The sequence below is a fragment of the Sciurus carolinensis genome, chromosome 9 (genome assembly GCF_902686445.1).
Source record: "Sciurus carolinensis chromosome 9, mSciCar1.2, whole genome shotgun sequence".
Lineage (NCBI taxonomy): Eukaryota > Metazoa > Chordata > Mammalia > Rodentia > Sciuridae > Sciurus > Sciurus carolinensis.
Genome location: NC_062221.1, coordinates 56074564 through 56091835, shown reverse-complemented (window position 1 = coordinate 56091835; position 17272 = coordinate 56074564). Strand labels below are relative to the sequence as shown.

Sequence of the window (17272 nt, the reverse complement as noted above, 5' to 3'; positions counted from 1 at the left end):
CAACAAAGTTGTAGTAATCAAAACAGCATGGTTTTCTGTTCCACACAAACCAATGGAACAGAATAGAGAATCTAGAAGTAATCCCATGTAGAAAACTGATATTCTACAAAGGTGCTGAAAACAGAGGAGAAAAGAGTCTTTTCAATAAATGATGCTGAGAAAATTAGATATTCACATGCAGAAGAATGAAACTTAAACTTCTATCTCTTAACAATAATAAAAATCAACTCAAGGGGCAAGACTGTGCAGGTCTCTCTGCTTATCAGTCTTGGCCACTTACTCCACTGTGGTCCTCAGAATGGCCTACGGAGCCAAGAGCTACACCTAAAACCCCAGGCAGATGAGGGAGGAGGTAGCCACGGAGGAAAAGAGGCAAGATGAGCTGAAGCAGACTGAGAGAACTGGCAGAAGCCTGAGAGTGCACTGAAGGGAGGCACCGAGTCTGCCTTCCCAACCCCAGCAGGGAATAAAGCTTCCTCCTTGTGTGGAAAAAATAATAAATAAACTCAAAATGTGGTAAAGGCTGAAATTTAAGACTTGAATTAGGAAACTACTAGAAGAAAACATAAGGAAGTCACTTTAGGACACTGGAATGGGCAAGGATTTGGGGCTAAGACTCCACAAACACAGGAAACACAAGCAAAAATAGACAAATGGGGTTAGATATTTAGCCCCAGGAGAGAGGGCTATCAGTTAGGGCTCAACCAGGGAAGCAGAGTCACTTTGGGCAATCTAAAGGCTTTGACCTGGGGGAGTGGATTAGTCAGTCATATGGACTGTAAGTCAATCATATAGACTATAAGTCAATTATATACAGTCTGTATAAGTCAATTATTAAAAGACTTCTGAACAGCAAATAATTAACAGTGCAGAGACAACCTACAGAATGAGAAAAGATAACTGAAAACTATACATCTGACCAATATCCAGAAGATATAAAGATTCAAAAAAAAAGAATTATTTATATAAGAGAAATATGAGTTTTCAAAAAACTCAATAGCTAAAAACAAAACCACCCTGGGGTTGGAGATGTAGTTCAATGACAGAGCGCTTGCTGAGCATGTGTGAGGTTCAATCCCCAGCACTGCAAAAACAAAATCAAACAACCAAATAACCTGATTTCAAAATAGGCAATAGGGCTGGGGATATAGCTCAGTTGGTAGAGTGCTTACCTTGCAAGCACAAGGCCCTGGGTTCAATCCCCAGCACTGCAAAAAAAGAAAACAACAATAACAACAAAAACCAAAAGGCAATAAACCTAAAAAGACATTTTTCAAAGGAAGACATACAAATGGATAACAGGTATATGGAAAAAAATGCTCAGCTTTGTTAATCATCAGGGAATTGCAAATTAAGTCACAATGAGATATCATCACACTTCAGTAAGAATGACTGCTATCAAAAGACAAGAGATAATAAGTGCTGTCAAGAATATGAAGAAAATGTAAGTCTCACACACTATTGGTGGGAATGTACATTAGTACAGTCATTACAGAAAACAGTATTCCTCAAAAAATTAAAAATGGAATTATCATGTGACCTAGCAATCCCACTTCCTGGGATATTTTCCAAGAAAATGAAATTAGTTGTCTAAAGAGACATCTGTACTCCCACATTCATTGCAGCACTCTTCACAATAGCCAAGAACTGGAAACAACCCAAGTGCCTATCAGTTGATGAATGGATAAAGAAAATGGGGCACATTTACATAATGGAACACTATTTAGCCATGAAGAAAGATGAAATTCTGTCATTAGGGGTAACATGGGTGGAACTGGAGATCATTGTGGTAAGTGAAATAAATCAGGCAGAGAAAAGCAAGTACTGTATGATCTCACTAATATGCAAAAAGGGGGGGCTGGGGAGATAGCTCAGTTGGTAGAGTGCTTGCCTTGTAAGCACAATGCCCTGGGTTCGATCCCCAGCACCCAAAAAAAAAAAAAAAAAAAAGAACCCACTAATATGCAAAAAGTAAGAGTTGAACTCAAAGAAGTTGAGAGTTGGATAGTGGTCCCCAGAGACTGGAGAAAGGAGAGGGGAGACAGAACTGGGGAAAGGTTAATTAACTGCTACCAAGTTATAGTTAGAGAGGGATGAGACATTCTGATGTGCTATTTCACTATAGGGTGACCATAAATAACAGTTACATACTGTATTTTCAATAGGCCTATAGGAAAAGAATTCTGAATGTTTTCAACATAAAGAAGTGATAAATGTTTGAGGAGATAGATATGTTTTGCCTGATTAAAACATTATACAATGTATATTTATTTGAAAACATCACATGGCACCCCATTTTAAAAAAAAATTTGGGGGGGAAGGAAAAAATAACAGAATGAATCAAACAACATTACCCTATGTAAATTTATGATTACACAAATGGTATTCCTTTACTCCATGTACAAACAGAGAAACAACATGTATCCCATTTGTTTACAATAAAAATAAATTTTAAAAAATTTATATGTTCTTTTTAGAGATACAATAGAATGTATTTTGACATATCACATATATCATGTATAACTTCCCATTTTTGTGGTTGTATGTGATGTGGAGTTACCCTTGTTGTGTATTCATATATGAACATAGAAAAGTTATATCCAATTCATTCTACTGTCTTTCCAATTTCCATCTCCCCTCCCTTCCCCCAGTCTCCCCCTGTCCAATTGGGTGAACCCTGCCTTTTATGAGTCAGCATCCCCATATCAGAGAGAACATTTGGCCTTTGGGTTTTCGGGACTGGCTTATTTCACTTAACATGATAGTCTCCAGTTCCATCCATTTACTGTCAAATTCCATAATTTCATTCTTATTTATGGCTGAGTAATATTCCATTGTGTATATGTACCACTTGGTACCTTATTAATAGGTACAATTTTTACTTTTATGTGCCAGTTTAAATTATTTAATCTAAATTTTAAAAATGAAAACAAAAAGCAGCTTTTCCTAGCCTGTTCCATTGAAAAGTGAGCGCTCTGTCCAGAATGTTATATCCAATATTCACTTTGCACTTAAACCAGAGTTCTCTGGAGAAACAATTGATTCCATGTCTGGGGCAGGAAATGAACAAATTGAGCCTGAAACACTCAGAAACAAGAAAACCATTAAAGGCTACCACAGATATGTTAAAGTGGCACAGAACCCATTTGAAGAGTCATTTATTGTCCCAAAATAGCACAACTGCTCAAATGCTCCCCAAATGTCCTTAAGATTAATAACTGTGATAATTTGAAATTCCTCAATTCAAATTCATGAGCTCATAATGTGATAAACAAAATGTATTGATCATCTTTGGAAGATGCCAGGGGACCAGATCATTATTTCAGAATGTAGCAATACAAGAGGGGAAAAGGTATTTATCCTGCCTTTCCTATATGATTTGTACTCAAGGTGAAAAACAGTTGCTTCATTCCTCTTTACAGAAGTATAGCTACTAAAAAAAGAAAGCATGATATTGTCATTTTGCAAACAATAATGAAATAATAGATCTCAGTATTGATAATCAGTGGCTGCTACTGTCACATTCTGAGGCAACCAGACATTTCCTGATAGAAGTATCCAACTACAGCCTGCCATGTCCCAGCTACTTGGGAGGCTGGGGCAGGAGGAGCACTTGAGGCCAAGTAGAGAGGGCCACCAGTTAAGGTTCCACCAGGGAAGCAGAGCCACTAAGGGCTTTGACCTGACAGAATTGGGGGAGTGGGCTAGTCAGTCTATGTAAGTCAGTGGCCCTGCCTCAGGGCAACCTGCAATCAAGAAGAGGTGGTGAATGTGAAGCCCAAGAACAGGAACAAGCTGGAGTACGTATCTGTCTCGCTGGAGCCCCCATTGTTTCTCACCCACTTCATTTATGTGGATGACCTTCAGAAAAGTGAATGCAATTCTTTTTTAAAAAAATATTTTTTATCCTTGCATTATAATTATACACAGCAGTGGGATTCATTACGCCATGTCTGCACATGCGCATAATTTCACCAATCTCATGCCCCTTTCCTTTCCCTCCTCTTCCCTCCCCAATAGGCTTGCTCTACTCTACTGATCTCGCTTCCATTATTATTAGTACTATTTTAATTAGTATGTTATAATTATATACATATATGTCTATACGTGCCGGGTTCGTTGAGGTATATTTGTACACCGACAGCATAATCTGGTAGATTTTGGTGCCCAGTCCTTCCCCATGCCTTCCTCTCTTCCCTCCCTCTTTTTTTTTTTTTGCAGGGTGTACCTGGGGTTGAACCCAGGGCCACTCAACCACTGAGTCACATGCCCAACCCTATTTTGTACTTTATATAGAGACAGGGTCTCACTGAGTTGCTTAGCACCTCGCTAAGTTGCTGAGGCTGGCTTTGAACTCACAATCCTCCTGCCTTAGCCTCCGAGCGGCTGGGATTACAGGTGTGCACCAAGGCATCTGGCTCTTCCCTCTCTCTTGATCCACTTCCTCTGCTCTATTAGCTTCTATTTCTATGTGATTCCCCCCTTTTAAACTCTCTCTCTCTCTCTCTCTCTCTCTCTCTTTCTGTTAGTGCAATTCTTGACAAAGCTGCACAGAGCCCTGACCCAGGGTTTGTGAAGCTAAAGGAGAGACCCCAAGTGTCTGGAGGACTGTGACCTGGCTGCTGCCCACACCAGCACAACTGCCTGCTGAGAACACACATGAAATGCAGCAGCACCTCACATGACCCCAAAATTCAGCTCTCCTTCATGAAAGTCGCTGCCGCTTCACTTCTGCCTTCCAAATCCCTCATGGCCTATTAGAAATATGCAGGGAAAGGGATTCTGCAATATGTAGCTAATAAAATGAAAGAGATTTTAGCTAAGTTGATATAATGCATAGTCACCAGAGTCAGCCCTTGTCCACTTGGCCCCCCTATATACCTTTTATAATCAAACTTAATTTCCAGGGAAAGCACAGAACACGGTCATGGTTCTGCCTAACATGATGTACATTTCCCTCGTTCGAACAAAAAAGCATGCCAGCCCTTTCCCAAAAAGAGTAGACAGAGTCCCTTTATTTATCGTTGGGTGAGTTTGTTTTTTTTTTAATTCATTTTTAATTTATTTTTAAATAATTTTTGTTCTAATTAGTTATACATGACGGTAGAATGTATTTATGCATTTTTTTATTGTAAACAAATGGGATACATGTTGTTTCTCTATTGTACATGGAGTCAAGGCATACCATTTGTGTTGCATTTTGATAAATCATACATAAATGCAGCATAATCTCTCATTTTTCTGATTGTACATACTGTAGGATCACATGGGTCATGCAGTCATATATGTATGTGAGGTAATAATGTCTGTTTCACTCTCCTACCCTTCCTACCCCGACACCCCTACTCCTCTCTTCAGTCCCCTCTACCTAATCTAAAGGAGTTTGTTCTTTAGTTGAGTTACAAACCCCTTGATATCCTGTAATTTAAATATTGAGATATGAAGTTAGTTACTATTCACATGTCCTATGTCATATGGCAGGGACTGGCAGGGGAAGGAACAGTTGGTTAACACACACAGAAAGAAGGAAGAAATGTTCCTAAGTATTACAGTCCTTAGTTTTGCAGCTGGTCATAGGGTCAGAGGCAGTATTTATAACTGCCTTAATGCATTAACAATCGTGTCTTATCTGGTTATGATTCCTTGACTGACGAGGTGACTCAGATTTTTAGTCTGGTCCATTAGAGTTGTGACTGGACTGAGTTTGTCACACTTTTTTTTTTTTAACCAACATTAATCACAGGACAGGGGAGCACACACAATATGCAACTAAAATATGCTGGCAACAGTGCTTTCTATGACTAACAGTCATAGGATGACTTTGGAACTGCTCAAGTAACTTTAGATCATTTTCTTCTTAAATATTCAAGGGCTGATCACTGCTGCTGTTCCCAAGCATCTTTCTCTTTGAGGGTCTTATGCTTCCATTTGTGAGGACACCAGTACAAACAGTACCTTGTGATCATGTTCAGTGGTTTTCAAATATTTCATACAACCATATTTTAAATGGTCTTACATTTACTCACTTCCAGAATAAGCATTTTTCTTGATCTTGTCATGATTTATCTTTCCCACATCCAGCAGTTCAACTTGAGCTTGCCTTTGTATTTTTCACTTGATCATTTTTTTTTCTCTGAAATAATCAACTTTAAAACATTTTGTATGAATTCAATTAAACGGTTACAATTGTCACAAACTTAAAATATAGTGAATATAATGATGCTTTTTTCGGAAAACACTGAAAATTCTTATCTAAGATTCATTAGAAATGAACAATTTTTCCAACAGTGGATAAAATTATCCTAAACTTTGCTCTGACATTAGCTACAACTGTTCAACATTAACCCTCCTGCGGTGATGACAGTCAAATTGATCACCACATTCCAGGGAAACAAAGACAAATCCCAACCTGTTCCTGAATTCATCACATCCCTTTCTCTATCCCTATTCATTGAATTGTGCCATATGCACAATTTTTGCTAAGCATCCTTAGGCTGAACTCTAGTGTTTTCACTCCATTATATTCCAGTATATTCTATCGCTTTATTTTTAAGTGGATTGAGAGCCACTATTTGATTTCATGACCCACTAATTGATTGTGACCTACAATTAGAAAAATGCTTCCCCAGGCTGGGTTATATTTGCAATATTAAAATCCTTCCTTGCTAAGGTTTAAATTGTTTCCCTCTTCTGATTATCTGTATCTTTATTTTTATTCTCTGTGTTGCGTTCACTCTGTGTTTGTGTTCATTGCTTTCCCCTGCTCCTTATCATGGTCTATGCTGTTCAGGGATGCTCTGGGAATTCTGAGCGTGTGTGATTTTGTAGGTCATGCCTGGTTTTCTTCTGCCTTCAAAGAGAGAATACAACCTAAATAGGCAATAGCTCAGAACTCTTCAATTTCCTCTTAAGACTTCCTCTTATCCAGCATCTCGGGGCTAGTCTTCACTGTTACCCTTGGATCTCTAAAAGTTATTTTTTCCTTTTTTACTTATAATTCATAAAATCCTGCTTTATAAAAAAAAAATTAAACATCTGACATGGAGTATCTTTAGAAAAGATAGAGAGTGTTCTGATTTTTCTATTACTACATATCAAGTCACGCCAAAACTGACAGTGTGATACAGCCATCATTTTATTATGCATATGGATTCTGTGGGCCAGTGATTCAGAGAATGCTCAGGAGGGTCAGCCTGTCTCTGCCTCACAGTGTCCTGGTCTCTGCAAGAGGAGACTGCTGTGGTAGGAGGACGGACCATCTGGGGTCCCTCTCATCACTGACATGCCTGCTGCCTGGTTGGGATAACCCGAGGCTGGGCTGTGCAGTCTGTCAGCTGGAGTGCTTGTGGGGGGTCTCTCCACTGGACCTGGGGTTCCCACAAGGTGATGACTGGGCTCTTGGAGGAAAGATCTGGAAAGTGAGCAAGCGGTCCAAGAAAACCAGAGGGAAGTGTCACTGGCTTTCTGACTTAACCTAAGGGATGACACAGTGCCACTTTTATCAGATTCTATGATGGAAGAGCTCAAAAGCCTTCCCTAGATTTCAGAACAGAGATTGAATCTCTTGTGTCCGTGCTTCAGAATCACCACCAGGGTCCGTCTTTGGTGACATTTGCATGGGTTTTACATGTCTTCTCATTATATGTGCTTAGCTTTCTTTTATTCATTCAACACAGTATTGACTGAGTCCTGCCTTATGTGATGCACTGTGTTAAACACTGAAGATACAACGGCAAGAGAGATGTGACTCCTATCTTTGTGAAGCTGATTGTCTTCAAAGTGAGACTTTTTAGGACACGAACGATCCCACAAAGAATGCTGTGGTTTGTTTGTTTTCCTATTCAGCTGTATTTATTTATTTGTTTGTTTGTTTATGGTACCAGGGATTGAACTCAGGGATGCTTAACCACAGAGCCACATCCCCAGTCCTTTTAATTTTTTTTCTTTTAAGACAGAGTCTTGCTAAATTGCTGAAACTGGCCTTGAATTTACAGTCCTCCTGCCTCAGCCTCCTGCATTGCTGGGATCACAGGTGTGGCCAACACACCCAGCTTTGGCTGTATTTTCTCTGCTTACTTCCTGATGATGATTTCCACATAGTTGGCCTTCTCTTTTTTCTATAAACAACCCCCGCCTCCCTCATTGTTTTCACCTGAACCTTTCTAATCTATGTTCTAGGTCTTTTAGTTTTTCTTGCATTGTTTTATGGCTTATCTGTTTTGAATTTTTCTGTGCAAATGCCCTGAAATTTAGATTTCCGGCTCAATGTTTCTTAATTGTTAATTTGTTCAGTGACACTGATTCAGATTTTTGTTGTTTTTCTTGATGCCTTTGACTTATTTGTTCACTTCCAAAATGTTATAGACCTACTATGTTTCAGCAACTGTGTTGAGCATGTGGATACAGAGCTCAGACACAGCCTCTGCCTCAGCCAGGAAATGCAGTTTACTGGAGGAGTAAGGACTCTTGTATCAAGCAGATGGGGCCTGGGATTACAGTTCATCACTTGGAAACGTACAGATAAACTACATAGTCCCTTATGCTCTTTTTCCTCCTGAGGAAACATAACTAGTACTGTGCCTGGAACACAATGGAGCCTTACTACATATTAATTCCCTTTAAAAAGATGGAACTACTTAACATCTCATTTAAATTAACTATTAAATCAATGTTTCCAAAAGAGTGAAAAAGAATTATGTAAAGGTGTGTACCTAAGATGCTTTGTGAACATAGAGGTGGCACCTAGCTCGGCATCTTGAAAGCTCCCTAGGGAAGTAGTGATTCTCATCTTGGGTGTGGGGAGGAAGGGATGTGGAGGCTGCTGTGGGGAATTTTTAAATTGAAGGGAAGAGGCTAAAATCTATATTCAATGAGACTTTTATATTTGAAGAAGTAAAAAAACTGTTATGTTCATAATCTATAATTAATAATTTACAAAAAATACATACAAAATTCATCCCAGTGACGGAGATATTCAGAAGTTAGATTATTCTGCTCATCAGCAATTCTCAAAGTGGAATAATCAGAGTCTCAGGGGAAGGTTGGCAAGAGATACTTGTATGTATCACTTAGAGGTATTTTTTTATTTTTAAGATTGAAAGCTTGGGAGGCTAAGGCAGGAGGATTGCAAGGTTTTTTTTTAATTTTTTTTGTAGATGTTGATAGATCTTTTTTTTTTTTTTTTTTTTTTTTTTTTTTTTTGGGTGCTGGGGATTGAACCCAGGGCCTTGTGCTTACAAGGCAAGCACTCTACCGACTGAGCTATCTCCCCAGCCCCTAGATCTTTATTTTATTCATTTTATTTTTATGTAGTGCTGAGAATCGAACTCAGTGCCTCATGCTAGGCAAGTGCTCTACCACTGAGCCACAACCTCAGCCCCAGGATTGCAAGTTCGAGGCTAGCTTCAGCAACTTAGTGAAGCCCTAACTTAGAGAGATCCTGTCTCAAAATAAAAAATAAAAAGGGCTGGGGATGTGACTCAGTGGTTAACTGCCCCTGGGTTTAATCACTAGTACTAAAGGGAAAAAAGAAAAAAGAAAAAAGAAAAAAAAAAAAAGAAAAGAGAGAGAAAGAGAGAGAGAGATTTATAAATTGGAACCCTTCTAATTTGTATTGGAAATTTTTGCTGAGATAGGTTATTGTAATCCAGCGGGGTTTTTTTTTTGTTTGTTTGTTTGTTGTTTTTTTCTTTCAGTAGTCAAATAATAATGGCATAAGACTGTAAGTCTTACAGGTTAGGTATATGCTTTGTTTTTGTTTTTGTTTTTTCCCTCTGTACCAGGGATTAAACCCAGGGGTGCTGAACCACTGAGCAACTTCCCCAGTTCTTTTTATTTTATTTTTTTATTTTGAGACAGGGTCTCGATAAGTTGCTTAGGGCCTTGCTAAGTTGCTGAGGCTGGCTTTGAATTTGTAATCCTCCTTCCTCAGCCTCCCAAGCCACTGGAATTACAGGTGAGCACTACTGTACCCAGCAGTTAGATTTTTTTCAAGTAACTAACTTCTCAGAAAGACATTGACATGTATTGTGCAAACTTTGCTTTAAAGGTATAAAATATGCTAAAATAGACTCAGGATATACATAAGATGAAAAAAAAATAAGTGGAAAGAATATAAGTGTCTGCACCCCAATGGTAGAGCACTTGCCTAGCGAGAGAGAGAGACTTTGCTATAAGTAATGCCTAAGGTAAGCCTTAAATAAGTAGGAATTAGGTGGAGTACAGAAGCAAAAGGAATTCCAGGAAGTGAAAACAGCTGGTAAGGGGCTCAGGTATGACTGAGATGGGCTTCTTGGGGATTGTGAGCAGTCCTATGTGGCTAAGAGCCGTGGAAGGCGGGAGGTGGGCAGAGGCTGCATCCGGAAGGGAGCGTTCTGCTAAGGGCGCTTTGCAGGAGCCAACAGGGAGCCACTGAAGGACTCCGAGAGATGGGCAGGTTGCTTTTCTAATGGCACCTACGGATTTCCTTCCTCAATCTTTTGGAGAATGAGAAGTGTGGTCTTACTCTGATCCGAGTCTTAGCTGGTAGGGTGTCCCTGCCACGGTAGATGGCCTCCTTCCCTTGCTTTCTTTTACAGATTTTAAGATTTGACCTTGATAGGCTGTTTTGATCTTAGTGAACTATAGTTACCTTTCGGGAACCATTTGACTTTTGGGAGTGTCCCATCCATCTCCTGCTGCGTTTACTTAGGGAAGTATCAAGAGAAAGGAAAAAATAGCTTAGGCTTGTAGCTCAAGGAACTTACCTGATTCTCTACCTTGCCCTGAATGACTGAGCAGATCACAGCCTCTCTGGGCTTCAGTTTTGTCACCGTTAATATTCACTGTGTGAAACTCTTGTGGGGATTGGAGCCAATGTTCTCCGAGTGCCTGAGTGACACAGGTGTTCAGGAATGGCAAGTCCTACAGGTGCCCAGTGACTCAGCTCGCCCCCTCAGGACTCCCTGTTCCCGAACATGCCACAGCCTCTCACAGCAAGCACCTGCGACTCTGCCTCAGGGTATGAGAGACCCCTGTTCGGGGCAGTTTGGAAATGCCACAGGGGCAGCCCTTACAACTAGCAATAAATGGCGGCTGGTGGATCGAACCTCCTGTCGAATCTCTAAACGACCCGAACCTGAAGCCTAGTCCACACATTCTCCCAGAGGTTCCCAGTGGACTCAGATGCGTCTAGTGGTGACCTTCTCATTAAAGCACCCTGCGTTAGTGTCTGCGCCCAGTCTTACTCTCTCACCTCCTACCAACCATCACCTCCCCAGTAAACTGCCTTCACTTGAATTCTTGTCTCACATGCTGCTTCTGGGGGAACCCAAGTGAAGACAGTATCAGTTACTCATTCATTCAATGGCTATCTTCTACAACAAATCAGACAAAGCTTATTATTATTATTATTTTTATAGCAATTTTTAAATTTTTTCTAATGGGTCATACATGACAGTGGAATGCATTTTGACACATTGTACACAAATGGAGCATAACTTCTCATTCCTCTGGCTGTACATGGTGCTGAGTCACACCACTAGTGTAATCATACACATATATAGGGGAATAATGGCTCTCTCACTCTACTGTCCTTCCCATCCCTACCACCCCACCCCCTCTGCACCATCCAAAGTTCCTTCATTCTTCCCCACCCACCCACCCCCATTATAAATTAGCATCCTCTTGTCAGAGAGAATGTTTGCCCTTTGGTTTTTGGGGACTGGTTTATTTCATTTAGCTTGGTAGTCTCCAGTTCCATCCATTTACCTGCAAATGCCATAATTTCATTCTTCTTTAAGACTGAGTAATATTTCATTGTGTTTATGTACCACATTTTCTTTATCCATTCATCTGTCGAAGGTCATCTAGGTTGGTTCCATAGTTTAGCTATTGTGAATTGAGCTGTATTATAAACATTGATGTGGCTGTGTCACTCTTGTATGCTGATTTTAAGTCTTTGGGTATAAACCGAGGAGTGAGATAGCTGAGTTAAATGGTTGTTCCATTCCAAGTTTTCTGAGGAATCTCCATACTGCTTTTCAGAGCGGTTGCAGTAATCTGTAGTCCTACCAGCAATGTATGAGTGTACCTTTTTCCCCACATCCTGGCCAATACTTATTGTTGCTTGTATTCTTGATAATTGCCATTCTGACTGGAGTGAGATGAAACCTTAGAGTAGTTTTGATTTGCATTTCTCTAATTGCTAGAGATGATGAGCATTTTTTCATATATTTGTTGATTGTATTTCTTCTTCTGTGAGAAGTCTGTTCAGTTCCTTATCTCATTTATTGATTGGGTTATTCTTTTTTTTTTTTTTTTGGTGCTAAGTTTTTTGAGTTCTTTACGTATCCTGGAGATTAGTGCTCTATCTGAGGTACATGTGGTAAAGATTTTCTCCCCTTCTGTAGGTTCTCTCTTCAAGATATTGTTTCCTTTGCTGAGAAGAATTTTTTTAGTTTGAATTCATCCCATTTATTGATTCTTAATTTTACTTCTTGCTCTTTAGGGGTCTTGTTTAGGAAGTTTCAGGTTCTAAGCTGACCTGAGGAAGATTTAGTCCCACTTTTTCTTCTATTAGTTGCAGGATCTCTGTTACAGTGCATAAGTCTTTGATCCACTTTGAGTTGATTTTTTGTGCAGAGTGAGAGATAGGGGTTTCATTTTGTTACATATGGATTTTCAGTTTTCCCAGGACCATTTGTTAAATAGACTATCTTTTCTCCAATGTATGTTTTTGGCACCTTTGTTTAGTATGAGATAACTGTTATTTATGTGGGTTTGTCTCTGTGTCCTCTATTCTGTACCATTGGTCTACGTGTCTATTTTGGTGCCAATACCAAAATAGTTACTATTGCTCTGTAGTATAGTTTAAGGTTTGGTATTGTGATGTCTCCTGCTTTACTCTTCTTGCTAAGAATTGCTTTGGCTATTCTGGGTCTCTTATTTTTTCAAATGAATTTCATGATTGCTTTTTCTAATTCTATGAAGAATGTCATTGGGATTTTAATAGGAATTGCACTAAATCTTTATAACACTTTTGGTAGTATGGCCATTTTGACAATATTAATTCTGCCTATCCAAAAGCACGGGAGATCTTTCCATCTTCTAAGGTCTTCTTCAATTTCTTTCTTTAGTGTTCTGTAGTTTTCATTGTAGAGGTCTTTCATCTCTCTTGTTAGATTGATTCCCAACTATTTTTTATTTTTGAGTCTATTATGAATGGGGTCGTTTTTCCTAACTTCTCTTGTAGTGGATTCATTGCTTATGTATAGGAATGCATTTGATTTATGGGGTATTGATTTTATAACCTGCTTCTTTGTTGAATTCATTTATGAGTTCTAGAAGTTTTCTTGTGGAATTTTTTTTATCTTCTAAATACAGAATCATATCAGTGGTAAATAGTGATAGTTTGAGTTCTTCTTTTCCTATTTATATCCCTTTAATTTCTTTTGTATGTGTGATTGCTCTAACTAGAGTTTCAAGGACAATATTGAATAGAAGTGGTGAAAGAGGGCATCCTGTCTTGTTCCAGTTTTTAGAGGGAATGCTTTCAGTTTTTCTCCATTTAGAATGATGTTGGCCTTGGGCTTAGCATAGATAGCCTTTACAATGTTGAGGTATGTTCCTACTATCCCTAGTTTTTCTAGTGTTTTGAACATGAAGAGGTGCTGTATTTTGTCAAAATCTTTTTCTGTGTCTATTGAGATAATCATATGATTCTTTTAAGTCTATTGATGACACAGCTCATTATTATAGCTTGAGTCTCCATTTTACCCCTTTAGCTATGATTTCTGGTTTTTAGATTTGAAAAAATTTTATTAAGAAATTAAAGGAAAAATTTTCCCATAATCTCATTAATATAGCAAAGCCAATATTGTTATTTTACGTCTTCCTACTTCTTTCCAATATTTACTCATGAGTATACACATTTCATGGTGGGATTCCAGGTACAACCTAGTGTTCTGTGATTTAGTTTTCCACTTACCTCCTTACCCCGCTTACTTTCCCCGAACTTCCAAGTTAACACTTGAATGGCTGCATTATTGCCCTCTTGTAGGGAACTGCAATGATTAATTTCATGTGTGAATCTAAGTAGGTCACAGGATGACCAGATATTTGGTTGAACATTATTTTTGGTGTTTGGGGATGAGAGTAAACATTTAAATCAGTAGACCAACAGATTAAATTGCCCTCTCTTCTGTGGATGGGCCTCATCCAAGTAGCTGAAGGTTTGAACAGAACAAAAAGGCTGACCCTCCCCTAATAAGGCAAAGTCTCTCTTGCCTGAGTGCCTTCCAATAGGCATATGGCATTTTCCTACCCTTGGACTTGAGCTGAAACTCCAGCTCCACCGGGGTCCTGAGTGGTCAGCTTTCAGCTGGAGCTGCACTGACCTCTCCTGAGCTTGCTGACCTTCCTGTAGATCTGGGGAGTTGTCGCCCTCCACGATCATGTGAGCACTCCTTTTAATGAACCTTTTCCTGTACACATATACACATTCCAGAGAATGCTATTATAGATATGTCAGTTTTGGGGGGTGGTTTTAGGTTTTTTTTTTTTTTTTTTTTTTTCAATTATGGCCAGCAGTGCACATAAAGTCCTTATGTCTATAATTTATTCTTTATTGTGATTCTTTTAAAATATTGAACTTTATTTTTAAAATTTAATTACTTATTTTTAATGTGGTGCTCAGGATCAAATCCAAGTGCTAGGCAAGCAGTCTACCTGAGCCACAACCCCAGCCCATGTGATTTCTTTTCATTGGTTCTTTTTTGGATAACATGATAGTAGAGTCCATTTTGGTATGATTATACAAGCATGGAATATGCCTTATTCTAATGTACTTTTTGGTTTTAACTTTTTTATTTTATGTGTTCTAATTAGTTGTATATGACGGTAGAATTTATACATCTTGATAGATCGCACATAACTTTATTTTAAATGAGCAATACTTGAACATTGTACAAATTGTAAAGATTTTCCTCCCTCTGCAATGAAACCCATAGTTAGGCATTCTGGGTGACTGTGAGCAGGCAGACCAGGCAGTCTGTCACCCAATGGCAGCACACTACTGTGTGCACACTACCGTCCTCTCTACTCTTCAGTGATACATCTTGGAATTCTTTTTCCTTTTTTTTTTAATTTAGTTTATTTTCCCCCCAAATTTTATTGAGTCATATTGAAAAATAAAAATTGCATGCATGCATTTGAAGTAGGCAGAATGGTTTGATATGTACATATGCTGTGAAATGATTATTACCATAATCAATCAACACATCAGTCACCCTACATAAGCACCTTTCTGTGCCTGTGTGGTGAGGATACTTCACATCCAGTCTCTCAGCAAATTTCAAGTATATAATACGTTATAATTAATGACAGTCACCATCCTCCACTCATAACGGAAAGTCTTTACCCTTTGACTGACACCTTCCCATTTCCTCTACCCCAGAACTCTGGTAACCATCCTTCTACTTTCATTAGGGAGAACTCTGATGAATTCAACTCTTTAATGTTACACATATAAGTGAGATCATGCAGTATGTATCTTTCTGTGTCTGCTTTTTTTTCCCACTTAGCATAATAATATCAAAAACACAGGCAACAAAAGCAAAAAGAAGTAGGACTGCATAAAGAAAAAGTTTCTCCCAACTATAATGTATAACTATAAAACTCTAATAAAAAAATAAAAATACAGGGCTGGGGTGGTGGCTCAAGGGCAGAGTGCTTGCCTAGCACATGTGAGGCACTGGGTTTGATCCTAAGCACCACATAAAAATAAAAGTATTGTGTCCACCTACCACTCAAAATATATTAAAAAACACAAATAAATAAAATGTCTGCACAGCAAACAATCAGCAAAATGAAAAGGCACCCTACAGAACAAGCGAGAATATCTGCAAATCATACATCCAGTAAGGGGTTAATATCCAAAATATATAAGGAACTCATACAACTCAATAGCAAAATACAAACAAAGAATAAAAAAAACCCTAATTTACAAATGGGTGAAAGATGAATAGGTGTTTTCCCGAAGAAATCATTCAAAGGGTCAACAAGTACTTAAAGGTATTTAAAGGAAATGCAAGTTGAAACCTCAAAGGGATACCACCTCACACCCGGTAGGATGGCTATGATCAAAACGCCTAAAGATAAGTCTTTGGGGAGGTGTGTGCACATGGTGGAGAGGATGGTGGGGCTGTGTGGAGAACAGTGTGGAAGTTCTTCAGCAAGATAGAAATAGAAGTACCCTAGGATCCAGCAATGCCACCTCTGGGTACACACACACAGGAAACAAAGCCCGTGTGATAGAGAGACCCCTACCACACGTTAATCGCCACAGCATTCACGACAGCTAAGAAATGGAAAAAACCTGTTTCCCTCCAAGGATACATGGATAAAGAAAATGAGCTCAAGGGACCACGGCCAGTCCTCGGGTGAGGCAGATCAAGACTGGCATAGTGAAGCGACTGGTCAAAGAAAAGGTGATGTATGAAAAAGAAGTCAAACAAGAAGAAAAGATTGAAAAAAATGAAAGCTGAAGATGGTGAAAATGATGCCATTAAAAAGCAGGCAGAGTGCCTCAGGAATCCCGGATGACTGTCCCAGATTGCCAGCGCAGCGAGGAGCTGCGTGTACCCATCTTCAGTGGATTTTAGAAACTGAAAAAGACTTGGAAGAAGCTGAGGGATATCAAGAAGCCCGTTTAGTACTGGATTCAGTAAAGTTAGAAGCCTGAAACTTTTCTGTACAGGGTGTTTTTACTTTAAATCCTAGGGTCCAGTCTACAATTCAGTGTGTTTTTTTATTTATCCTTTAATTTTTTACAGACTGCATTTTGATTCATTGTACACAAACAGGGTACATCATTTCATTTCTATGGTTGTACACAATATAGATTCATACCATTCGTGTAATCATACATGTACATAGGGTAATGATGTCTGTCTCATTCCACCATTTTTCATACCCCCTCCCTCTCATTTCCTTCTACATAATCTAAAGTTCCCCCATTCTTCTCTCCCTCTCCAACCCCACCCCCATTATATATCATTCTCCACTTATCAGGGAAAACATTCGGCCTTTGGTTTTTTGGGATTGGCTTATTTCACTTAGCATACTATTCTCCAATTCCATCCATTTATTTGCAAATGCCATAATATTCTTCTTCTTTATGACTGAATAGTATTCCATTGTGTGTATATACCAGAGTTTCTTTATTCATTTATCTGTTGAAGGGCATCTAGGTTGGTTCCACAAGTAGTACGAGAATGTGATTCTTTTTACTAAG

At 39.0% G+C, this 17272-nt stretch overlaps 1 pseudogene; it reads left to right on the top strand.

Moving 5' to 3' along the window:
• Window positions 1-1764: 1764 nt before the first annotated feature.
• LOC124993623 (tubulin-specific chaperone A-like) lies at window positions 1765-16720 on the top strand (annotated as a pseudogene).
• The last annotated feature ends 552 nt before the right edge of the window (window positions 16721-17272 follow it).